At 39.9% G+C, this 12527-nt stretch overlaps 1 protein-coding gene across 1 annotated transcript in view; it reads left to right on the forward strand.

Annotated features, from left to right (window-relative positions):
- Positions 1–12527, forward strand: part of COLEC12 (collectin subfamily member 12) — a 102350-nt gene that overhangs the window by 37240 nt on the left and 52583 nt on the right. The window lies entirely within an intron of this gene.

Genomic DNA, 12527 nt, shown 5'->3' on the forward strand with positions numbered 1-12527 from the left:
TTTCCTCTTACCACTTGGAGACCTATAAATGTGTAAATTGAAAGCTTAGAGGAGAAAATCCCTCAAAAGTGAAGCACTTGATTTGCCACTTAATGTTCTTGATATCAGTGCAATACTGTTGGCCAACAGTAGCAGTTTTATTCCAGCATTAAAATGATGAAAAGGATACAATTTTCCTTCAATTGTGCAAGCTTTCCTTGATGATACAACTGTTAAAAGAAGCTTCCTGATTTTTTAATAAGCAAAAACCAAAATAGCTGTGGACTTTATCTTATACCTCACATGTTCCAACACAGTGAAACAAGGTAGGAGTTAGGGCCAAGAGTCACAAGTACTGCATGCAGCAATGATGAAAATAATACAAGTAGAATTAGGGAAATATATTTATTATTATTGTTTTTGTTATTATTGTTTCATCAGAGGCCATTATCCTACATTTTTTCTTCCAGAACCAGATTTCAAAATGGATTAAGGGATTTTTTTTACCCAGTCATACTTCAGAAAATGCCATTTTCACAGCATATACTTAGAGAGGAAGGTGCTCCGTTACATCTTCCACATCCATTTGACCTGCTAAAGACATCTAAAGCCAAAGAAAATTTTTGCTAGCCACTCCTCTTTTTTGTCAGAAAAAAAAAGATAAATCACTCTGTCTCCAGCACAAATCTTTTAGTTTCTCATGTGTTGTGGCATTGATAAGCTGCGTATTCATCAGTACCAGTGCTACAGATGAGTTGCATCCAGCCAGAACATGTAGGAATCCAGGCTCCATTGTGTTCCGGGAAGGAAGGGTTGGAACTCAATTTTAGATCAAATTTGACTTTGTGGTCTTGGTTCTCAAGTGGTTTCCTATCTGAAGTTTGCCAGAAGTTAAAATCTTAAAATGCTAATTGTTCTAGAGAGGTTTCTGCCATTCAAAATAAGTGACAATATTTTGTTGTATCCAAGTAAGAACCTAATTTATTTGTCAGTGTACCAACTTCTCTGATAATCTCTGGTAGTTGTGTCTATCTGAGGTGAAGGAAATTTTCAACTGTAGAAAGTAAGCATAGCCCAGTTTTCTTTTTTTTTAAATAAAAGAAACTGCAGAACTACTACACATTCTGTACCAAGTAAAAAAAGTCTGTGAAGAAATCCCCTGAGATAGGTTTGCTCTTATTTTCAGAAAATCCATATTGCTTTTTTCAGATAAGAAATTAGAGTGTAGGAAATAAACACAAACCTCCTAAGCCCTATGTTTGAAAGATACCATGCAGATTGTTGGCCTGTCTCTTAGAAGACAATTTGATCTACCACTCAGGCCCACAGACTTTGTTCTGTACCTGTGTGTTACTTCACTTGTGGGCTGAGACAACTGGCGGTCCACGAACAGCTGCAGTTTTGTTTCCAAGCCCCATTGCAGTAGGCAAGTGAATGTTTGTGAGACTGAGTTAGGAGCAGCTATCAGCTGGTATTAGTATCTGCTGACAGGCAGAAAATTACATTCACAAATGTTTTATCAACAGTATTTTATGCAGAACTTTCTGTAATGATAACAGTAACAGATGACCTCATTTACGGCAATGCTGAGTTTTTGATACATCGCTCTCCCTCCTAACCATCGCATGACCCAGGGATTTAGAGAGGCTGATGAGTTCATCAGTGTCAGAAAGGCTTTTTTGAAACATGCACTTACTGTAGCTGTTGGTGAGGCAGAAATAAAGTCTGGTAACCCACCTCCCAGGTAGCTGGTTTGTGCTGTTCCCCAGCCCCTTCCTGGGATCTCTGGAGCTGCCATATCCATAGGATGGGAGTAGTCTAACACATGGTCTCCAGGTCAGTGGAACAGCCCTCCGACCAGGTATATGCAGGACCTAGGATAGAAAAGCAGTCGCTTGAGGCAGCAAGGAAAGTGCAACTCTTCTCCTGCTGGTTGCTGAGAGAATAAGGAGTAATATCTCTTTAGACTGGCAAGGGTGAGATCCAAGCTCTTTGGCTCCCCTTTGACAAGGGCAGTCCCCCTGTTTGTTAGTGTTCCTGACTTCCCTTAACCTTGGAGAAGCAAAGAGAAACTTTGGAGGAGTGTTTCATCTGATTAAACGCTTGCTTGCTGAGCTGGCTGAGCTGGCTGAGCAACATTTCTTACTTGTTGAGCCCAAGATATATCTTAGCACTTCATGAACTGTTGAAAAAAAATCCTTTACTGATGCTCAGCCAAGGTGGCCATAGGAAAGTAGCATGGCTTGAAGGGCTGTCGTAATTCCTAAAATTGTTTTAAACACCCTGCACTACTGTGGAAGAAGTAACTTTTGAAACAATGCGAGTCCTTCATAGTCGTGTAACCTGGGCAGTCTGTGCTGCAAGATGCTTTGGAGGCTGCACGTCTGCTGGAGAGGACCCCACGGTCTGCCAAGGCTTGGTGCTGCCATTAGCTGAACGGGAATGTTGCTGCCTGTGATGCCAATGGCGAGCCGAAGGGCTCTGTTTTCATTTTTGAACTGAGGACCACAGAGCAGAGTTTCTTGGTTACACAATAAAATAATAAAAATGCTAGTTTAAATTTTGAATTAGTAAAGGACTATTTTTGGCTTTCTCAGAGACAGCATCTGTAAATAATCAGGCAGAAGCCTTTCCATAAAACAACACAGAAAAACCTCAAAAAGCATTTAGATTCTGCAACATTTAAACAAGATTTTTAACCCATGAGGAAGCCAAAATCAACACAATGCTTCCTGCACATAAAAGCATGGAATTTCTTAGCAGTGTGGGTGCAATAAATGACTATCACTCCTTTCTAAAATCTAAGTATTTTTCAATGGAAATAGTAATATTGATGGAAAAAGAAAAGAGGACCGTGAGTTATGTAATAATTGATTTAAGCTCTGAACCCCATACATTGCAGACTGAAGGCTAATTAAAGAAAAACGTAAGCGGTTCCGTTTTGCTCTAATTGTCCTCCAAGCTGAAGAGATCGAATATGCTAGCTGAGATCCTGCTTGTAATCATCCACATTCATGACCCAGGTTTCAAGTTCATTCCCGCTGCTCTCAGCCAGGTCCATCCGTAACGCAAATAAAAGAGGTCAATGATATACTCTTAATTATGTCCCCTACAAAGATAGGAGAAGATGATGACTAACAGCTATACATATATATGCTCCTAGCAACCTCTGACCACAGTGTTTGCCCACAGTGTGTGTGAAATCAGAAATCTGTCTATAACCAAATACATATGGATTGGTTATTTTCTAAGGAAAAATGTAAACATTATCCAGTGTAAAAAAAATTAATACTTTATTTAAGATGCTGTTACCTTGGTTTCTTGGCTCTTGCAGGAGGAGTGCTGTTGACTTAAGGAGCTGTCAAATCAGGCTCTTGAGCATTTGAGTGGAAAATCACTTATGAACAACTAGCAACATTTCTGGTCATTAGGTTGACCTAACTGAAACCTATAGATCTCCAAGCTGTGGATGAATGAACCAGTAAATGCCAAATTTGAGGAAGGATGACCAGTGCAGGCACACAGAACTGAGAAATGTTATGATTTAGTATGGCTCCATGAGTAAGCTGTGTGGTTTCACGAACCACCCCTGGTTTGTGAACCGCTGCTAGAGAAGGGCTGAATTAAGCATTTGTTTCATCTGTGTGAAACTCTGGGTAAAGAAGTAAAAATCACAATCTTGCAATTCTTGTTTACCAGTCTGGTTAGTTTTCAGCTGTAGTTCATAAGTTGTTATTTCAAGTGACTAATTATCTAGCTTCCCGCAAAGTATGGATTTGTGTCTTTTCCCAGATGAGGCACAGTTTTGAAAAGTTATATAGTAAAGGAGTCAAGATAATCGCATGCCAAATTGTGCCTCAATCTGTTTTTCTCTGCTAAATGATTTACTTATTTTGATATTCTGAGAGATGCCAAAGCAGTTTCCCAAAAAGACTAGTGTTTGCTTCATTGGCAACTTTCAGAGAAAACAAAATGTGGTTCAGACATAGGAAAAGATCACCACAGAGATACTGAGCTTACCAAAATACATACATTGTAATGAATTCCCGGAACCCTAGTAATGGATCAGTCAGTGTTGGTGGGACCTGGGAGCCTGGCACAGCCATAGCTCTTGGCTGAACCATGTCTCCTGGCCTGGCACAGCTGTAGCTCCTGGCTGAACCATAGCTCTTGGCAACCTCCTCCTTTCTGGCTGCCCCAGGCAGGGAGTGCTGGAGCGCAGGTGCATACAGCTCTGCCCTTTCCCACATTGTGCGTGGTCTCTCTGGAGCTCAGTGCTGACATTTCCAAAGGTACAAAGGACATCTAAGCTGGTTTGCACCCTTGAAAATCCTGGTTGGGTCTACCACTACAAGAAAATGCTTTGGTGAAAGTAAAACATGAACGAATAGAGAGTCCATCTTCTAGGGCTGGAAAGGTTTTACTCTGTCCCACAGTAATAGTTTTTTTTCTTTTTTTCTTTTTTAACCATGTCAAGCTTGGGAGCACCACAGATTGGCACACTTTGATCATGGCACCATGTGGAAACAAAAAGTTTGTGCTGTAATTACCTTCTCAGTGTAGCTTTCTTTTCAAACCAATCTAAGCTGCCATCAGAAGAACAAAAAGCTGGCATGGAGTTTGTTATCCAGAGACTGACAGACCTGCAGTGATGAAAGTGTCTGTCCCTTATGTGTTGTCTGCACATTCGCTTGTTTGCTTGTTAATGTGACTTGAGGCTTTTTACATTTTTCTTTGACTATGGCGCTTATGATTTAATATTCTCTTAAGAAAGATCATAGAGTCATAGAATAGTTTGGGTTGAACTTAAGAAAGATATCCCTGTAAGTAGGAAGGATGCTGAGCAGAGGAACTCACACAGGAGATAACTGTCAAAGTAGGGCTATCCTGCAAGTCTTCCAAGTAGAGTAAGACAGTGTCACTTAGCTGCAAGGTGGTCAATTATATCTATCACATGTATATTCAATATATAATTTTTCAGGTAATGTAAGCTGGTGATGATAGAATGTTAGTACTTAAATTGAAGATAGAAAAAGCAGGCATATTTCCCTAAGTTACATGACTGTACCTGTCTTAGGCTGCTGCATTTTCATACAGGTACTCCGATTTTTCACATTAAACACAGTGCCCATGCAAGTCACAACTTCTCATGGTACTTTTCATGAGTACAGAAAGTCAAAGTAGGAACAGGGCTGATGTAGTCTCGTAGATCACAAAACAACAAACGAGATCATGCTGTTCAGGTATTATGAAACATCTTCCATCATCTGAATTCCATAGGTAATGAGTACAGCATGATCAACACAGAAGTAATAGTATACAATACAGTTTTGCATTTTTTGTTCCTATCTTACCCATTCACTCTTTTCATACTGTGTGGGTAGCAAACAGATGTATTACATTATGCTACATTAAATCCTGTGGAGGCAATAGTCTTAAGTGCTGCGTCAAATATTTATAATGGGGAATTATTTTAGGACAGGAGCCAAGTGCAATATGGCATCCTTCATAGTGTCTCTCTTGTTTTTGTAAGAAGCAGAAGCTCAGCTACTGCCTTACAATTATGCTCTTCTCTAACCTTCAACATCCCTTTTCATTTGTCACCATCTGAATATGTTTTAATTATTATCAAATACGAGTGTCTCTTTTGCTTTCTTTATTAGCTTTCTCACTTAAGTTGGGAAGGGCCAAGCTTCCAAGAGACCCTTTCTATCCCTACCGCTCATCTAGGTGGGCAAGACTCTGCTCTCTCGTGCCCATGAGGTACAGCACAAGTGTGGTGCACATATGTACAGACTCTGTGCACTCCAGCAAGCCAATGGCTACGGACCAGGTGCTGGGAGCCCTGTAAGTCATCAGTGTGGGCTGGGTGCAAGGAGATGCCTTAGCCCCAAGCATGACGGGGGTCCCAGTATTTGGCTTCTTGGTGCTTCTGACCCATGGGTGAGGGTGCAGGCTGGGGGTTCAGGGGAGATGAGTTAGGGCAAATAAGCCTGGCACATCCTGCCAGCTGGTTTACACTTTGTACATTGCATACTAATAATTTCAATAGCACGAGGAATTTCCACTTTTAAATTTGCTTTATCTGCATAATGCTGTGTTTCTAGACAATGTCTTGCTTTTCTTTTGCTTTGCAAAAATGAAGACCCTAACCATGTCCTGAAAACATCTAAAATAGCTGCAGCCTATTTTCTCTTTAGAAAATCAGCACGTTAAATGAGTTTGTTGTTCATCTACAGCCACGTGTCTTCCATTTATGAGTCTGTTTAAATGCCAAACTTTTTCATGCCTTTTTTACTTCCTTTGACTTGTAAGCTTATCCAAATCACTTTTTAAATTGAATTAATTTACAGGTCAAGTTAGTCATTAGAAATTCTTTGCTCAGAAATATTGGCAATACTTTTACTCTTTGTTCAGAAATAGTTCCCTCTGAACATGTTCATTACTCAACCAGCTAAGTGACTCACTTCATAATTGAAATGTTCAAGTCTTTTGATTGTTTTAATAATTTACCCATACGTGCAGGGTCCCAGCTTCACAGTTTGACATTCAGCAGGACAACATCCTTTTGTTGTTTGTTGATGATTTTCTGAAGGCTTAGAATGAAAGTTTTGGAGAATCATCCTTGCCTACAATAATTCAGAGCGTGTGAGTTTGATTAAGGCCAGTTGCAGTGTCTCAGTTTGTGGAGCCAGCTAGGTGCTGACGAACACACTCCAACATGCTCTTCAGGTAGAGCCTACAAGCAACCCACAGACTGCCCGTGTGGGAGCAAGTTCAGCTTGCCTCATTCATGGCCATTTTTCTTTGCTGTAAAGATGCAGCCTTGAATAACCTAGGTGTGGTTTGTTTTCCTCTTACCTCCTTTTTGTCATTGTGCGTTTCAATATTTAACATGTTGGCAGATGCATGGGAGCTCGTTGGTCAGAACTTCCAGAATAAGAACATTGCTTTTCATAGTGTGCTGCCCTGAGCCTGATGGAGATATTGATCCTTCTCTGTGTACATGGCTAATATATCATGGAGGATGCCCAGACATTTCCACAGGGTTATTGTGAACCGTCTCAGTCTCATCTGGGGACACATAAACAAGACTGTTGACTTTCACTCTATCACTTGAAGTGTGACTTTACACTAATCAGCATTGGTACAGCTGTAGCCGAACTACGAGGAAAGATGACATGACATGACATGACATGACATGATGAGATGAGACGAGACAAGATGAGATGAGATGAGATGGACAGAGTGCAGAATTGAGTGATAGGATACGGCTTTATTTTGTACAACAAACGTGTGTCCTTTGCCAGCCATTTTATGAGTGGTGCCAGTTCTTACATCTGCAGAACAGGGCATGCATTCATTTCAGTGATATCACTCTGCTGGAAACTTTTCTCCATATTTAGGTATTTGGAGACTGTATTCCACTGCATCTTGGTATTTTATCAATATTTGCTTGCCTTAGAGCTCATTTCCAAACTAAAATCAACAGCTGCTCTATTTTAATGATTATTGTAGAAGAGGGGCAGCTCTAAGGAGTATGTAACAGGGAAAATGAGGACAGACTTCAGGTTTCTCTGTAAGGGCCCTCTTTCAATAATTCCAATCCCAAATCCTGATGTGAAAGTACCATAATTCTTATCATAGTATCTTGAAAATCTTAATCCTTTCTGCTGGCACAGACTGTAACTCACTCTTCCGACCCTTTCTCCTGTTTGAAAATTGCTTCAAGGAAAATGGAAACTACTATCTGCTGCTACTTTAAAAAGGCAATTGAAACATAAATAACTTGGCGCAGAAGTCCAAGTCAGTCTATTTTTTAGCTTCTCAAATTCAGTGCGGCATTTTCACATTCCATAAGAAAGGAACGCTATCTGAGGTTTCTAGCTCCTCTGAGTGAGTTCATGAGACAGTGAAATGGATGGGTGGTTTCTACCAAACTTGGCTCGTGTCTTGTGTAGCAGCTCATAAACACCGTGATTTGCATAACCTCTCCAGCATCTGAAGGAAAGAGACTGCCAGTCAACACTTCTGGCATGTCAGGGTCATTCTTAACACATTTGATCTGAAAGGGCACCAATGGGGTGAACTTAATCTCCTTCCACTGATGTGACCCACATACCATCTGAGACAGGGATTGATGTTTTCAATCAAGTCAAAATGAAAATGACTACAAGTTGAGACCAGTCAGTCTCTGAGCCTTTTATTGACCAAACTTCGTATGTGATATTCTTGAAGCTATCTAAATTTGCAGATCTCATTGAGACATAAAATACCCAGACTGTCAGTCTGCTTTTCATTTGCACTCCTTCCAGCTCTGCTCTAATTGAGAGCAGGCCTCATACAGTCTATCTATAGCTTCCCTACAGCTCCTTTAGGCCTATGTGCTTCCTGGTTTCATACAGGGTCCATTAGAACAGCAACGAGAAACAACCTGGGGGAAAAAATAGACACTGTCCGGAATATATTTTGCTTTGACAGACCATTTGACTGGATGATCCTGAAGAAAATTTGCGTTTTTAATTCATGCTTACTTTCAGTGTCACAAGGTGATGTTTATCGCTTATCTTTTAATACTTCTTTTATTTCAGCAGGATTTAGTTGTTAAGGCACTTTCTAAAGTCACAGAAGGTTTGCATCACCTTTAGATGATATAGTGCTTTTAAGAGGCTGTGCTTGCATGACCTGCTCTGAGCCCCAGTAGAAGCCAATGGAAGGACATTGTCCATTCCAAGCCAACACCTGGCTTCTGGGCTGGTTTTCCTTGGCCGTACCAAGGCAAATGTTTGCGGTACAAGAGGGCAATGCAGAAAGTTTAAATTAAACTATTTACAAAAAAAAAAAAAATTAGGCAAATGACTTTGTGAAAATTGTCACATCTGGATCTGAATCCTTCCTTAAGCCACCTGGCATTTCTTAGGGCACTTAAGAGTCATTGCAGTCTCTGATTAACTGGAACTCCTGCTTTCAGGCTTAGCATATTGTTAAGTGCTATCCTTCTCCTTCTCCCAGCAGGCTTGAAAGATGGAATTCTTTCAGTCAGACCTTCTGAGGGTTTATCCCCTACCCTATTCAATGCCTGTTGTGGTAAACAAATCAGCTTCATTCTTTACATATTTCCTCACCATGTGCCTGTCATTGTTCATTAGGATGTTTTTCTAGTTCACTTTAGACATAACGAGTTGTTGGATGCTCTGGTATATCTTGGTATATATTATCTCTGAAGTCCATTTAGTGCCTAGTATTTTTCTGAAGAGTTTATTTTCAAAAGGATTCAGACTCTGCCTATGTCTTGGATAGAGTTCCATCTTTCACATCCACATATGATTACAAAAGTAATGTCTGAGTTGGAGATTTGTACTTTGGTCTTTTAGCAATAGATGTTTGCTGACCATATATTATTTAAAGCAGTAAATGCAGCTGTTGTCCTGCCAATTTTTGATCTCATCTCCTTTTCTCCATCTCCAGAGGGTCAGTATGTTGTTTCAAAGGTATGGAAATGATTTGATTTCTGGTATTCATTCTTATTTCCAAGTAATATTTGTACTGAGATGTCACCAAGGTTCTTCTTAGATTTTTTTAATAACAAACTATTAATACTTTGGTTTTGTGATGTTCAGTGCTACTTAGACATTTGCATATTGGCTGGGCTGTCACTTAGAAGAGCAAGACTATCAGCATAACCAAGCTTACTGTTGATAAACTTTGTGATAACTGTATTATAGACAACCACACTTCTTTCTCCTCAAGAGCGAAGTGCAAGTCAACTAATGGAGATGAATATGGGGATATTGCTCTGGAAAGACCCAGAGCCTTTCTGGGAAGGCTAGGAGAGTGTGCACCCTCAGGGGGAATGTCCCATGCTCCCACACAAGTTTGTCATGGCTTTATTAGGGGAACACTGTTACCCCAAAACATTTAGTGTGATTAATCGTAAACGTTGGATCGGATGTAAAGAGAAGAATGTGCTTGTAAAATTAAAGCCAGATCCAACTTTGAATCAGTCTGTTATAATGCCTTCCTTTTGAAGACCTGATTGTATTAATACATTTTAAAAGAGACTGAAATGCCACTATGATGACCATCATTTGGAGAGAAACAGTTAAAGTAGAAAAGACTTCAAATGCACATCCTTCCTCTTCTTCATTTTAAAGAACTTATTTTGAATAAGGTCCAAATGACAAAATCAGATTAGTTTTCTGGTGCTTTTTGTCAATTGATTTTACCTCTTTTTGACAGCTGCATCCCTGTGCAAATGTAAAATCTGAGCTCTCCACTGAGCCCTGAGTTTCGAATAATTCAAACCTCATCTGAAACTCTTTTTCCAAGCTTCAGTACTGCCATTCTTTGTATATATATGAAGTGCAAGCCTTTTTGTTACATGAAAATGATTGAAAGAAAATTTTTCTTAACTGAAGACTGGTTGAGTAATGTTTAATGTATTTAATTCCAAACAATCAGTTCCATGTGTGATTATAAAATGCCTTGCTTTGCAAAAAAAAAAGTGGGCATCTCTTTATTACAGTTTCATAATGCCAATACCTCTTTCTTTCTCCTAAGTCTTGAAGACTATATGCAGCTAGTAAGAGTACTAAAAAAACATCCATGTATAGAATGTGTGTGTGTGTTTGTGGGTACATACACATAAAACATACATGAATGTTACACATATCTCTGTTAAGTAGCATCCTATAGACTTCTAGATACATCATTTACCACAATTATGTTGTTTAAGGTGATGGTAGGTTTCCAATCATATTCTGCATATGTCACACTGAGAAACAATGAGAGCTCTACAAAATAGTTTAGATGCCATATAATTATTTTAGCAGCTGTGGTTTCAGTTATCTTTAATTAGTTCCCCCTGCAGCTCTAAATAAAGAGAGGCTTCTGTTAAATGCAGTTATTTTCTTCTGCAGATGGTGTGGTAAAGTGTGGTTACTCATGAAAGGAGGCTACTGAACACTACATGTCAAACTTGGGGCTCTAAAGAAATGTGATTATTAATTAAGGACAGTTTCCCCGTGGATTATTTGTGATTTCCAGTCACCATGGTTTTATATCAGAATGATCAGGCTTAGATTTTATGCCAGCTGACATTGGTAAAGCAGTTGGTTTAGATGCTTGAGAGCTGGTAAGATGACTCTCTACCATACAAGCAAATGGTGTTTTGACATTGCCCTGTATTTTTCCTAAGTCATTTATTTGGTTCAATGACTCCAGCACTCCTAGAGAGCCTGGCGCAGTCTCTATGAACATGTGTTAAGCAGACAAAAACGGTTCCTAAAGGGTATTTCTTCCTGTTACATATAGGCCAAGTTCTCAGACCCCATTCAGGCCAATGTGGTTTTAAAATATTTCAGATGGAAACTGTAGGGCCGCATTCTGTTTCCATGAGATTCAATAGTATGTGCCTACTGCCATCCATAGGAGCAAACATAGGCACTACTTCTTTCCAATAAAGATTTCATATCATCATTTCTTATAGAATCCTTCAGATATTTCAAGTCTATCAACTTTGCGACTCTTCAGTCAAATAAACAAAAGCCACATGAAGCAAAATAAGAGTTCACAACAACACAACTTGAGTTTTAAGGGTTAATTATTTTTTTAAAGGTAAAAATAAATATACATAAATAGATATGTCTAACTGACTGTCAGGGTCATGGCTTCATTCCCTGAGAGGGAGCTTCAACCTGGCAGGCACTGTAAGATGGCATGCAGCAGATCTCAGCGGGTAGGAGAGCTCTGCTGGCTTCATTCTGCCACTTCTGGATCATTTAATTAATTAAAGAATTGTCTCTGTTGCAACCACAAATGTTCCAGTTTGCACTGTTACCCAAGGTCAGAGCTCGCCTGACCTCCCTGGCAGAGGAAGAGAAGAGTAAGGAAATCGGAAAAAAAGAGAGTAAGCAAATTATTTCAAGGAAGCCTTGTTTCCCTTACCCCCCAAACCCAGCAGAGCAGAAAAGGCTGAATTGAAAGGGAAAAGGGCTAAGACTGAGATTGATTAAGAGAGGTCCAGCCTGAAGAAAAGGCAAAGAATGAAAGAAGTAAGACAGAGAAAAATAAACTACATTAAGAGTGAGCTCGGATGAGAGTCGGCCGCCGGCCAGGAGGGAGCAGCTGCGGCAGGAAGGCCCGGATCCCACTGAAACGGAAAAGGGGCCATCTCTCTGCTGGAATGAAAGGGAAACAAAAAAATAATTCACCTTTAAAGGCACAGAAATGGGATTCGAGGCTAGGGGAAGGGCAGAGAGGAATAAGAATTTGTGAATGAGACGAGTTATTTTTTTTCTGAGAGCAAGGCTATTAAAATCCTTCCAGAGAGCCGTGTGATGGCACAGATAAATCAGACCAGCCAGAGTGGGTAAGGCACTCTGAGCAGCTTCATATTGCATTAGAACTCTTGAATGAATGCTGAGCATCAAGCAAATTTCCTCATTTTTACCAGGGGAGATGAGGCAGATGACATACCATACTGATGACATCATGCCTCACTCCAGATGTGAACAAAGAGGGAAGAAAGTGTAAGATGGATATTTCAC

This window comes from Chlamydotis macqueenii, chromosome 2, assembly GCF_036417535.1.
Source record: "Chlamydotis macqueenii isolate bChlMac1 chromosome 2, bChlMac1.mat, whole genome shotgun sequence".
Lineage (NCBI taxonomy): Eukaryota > Metazoa > Chordata > Aves > Otidiformes > Otididae > Chlamydotis > Chlamydotis macqueenii.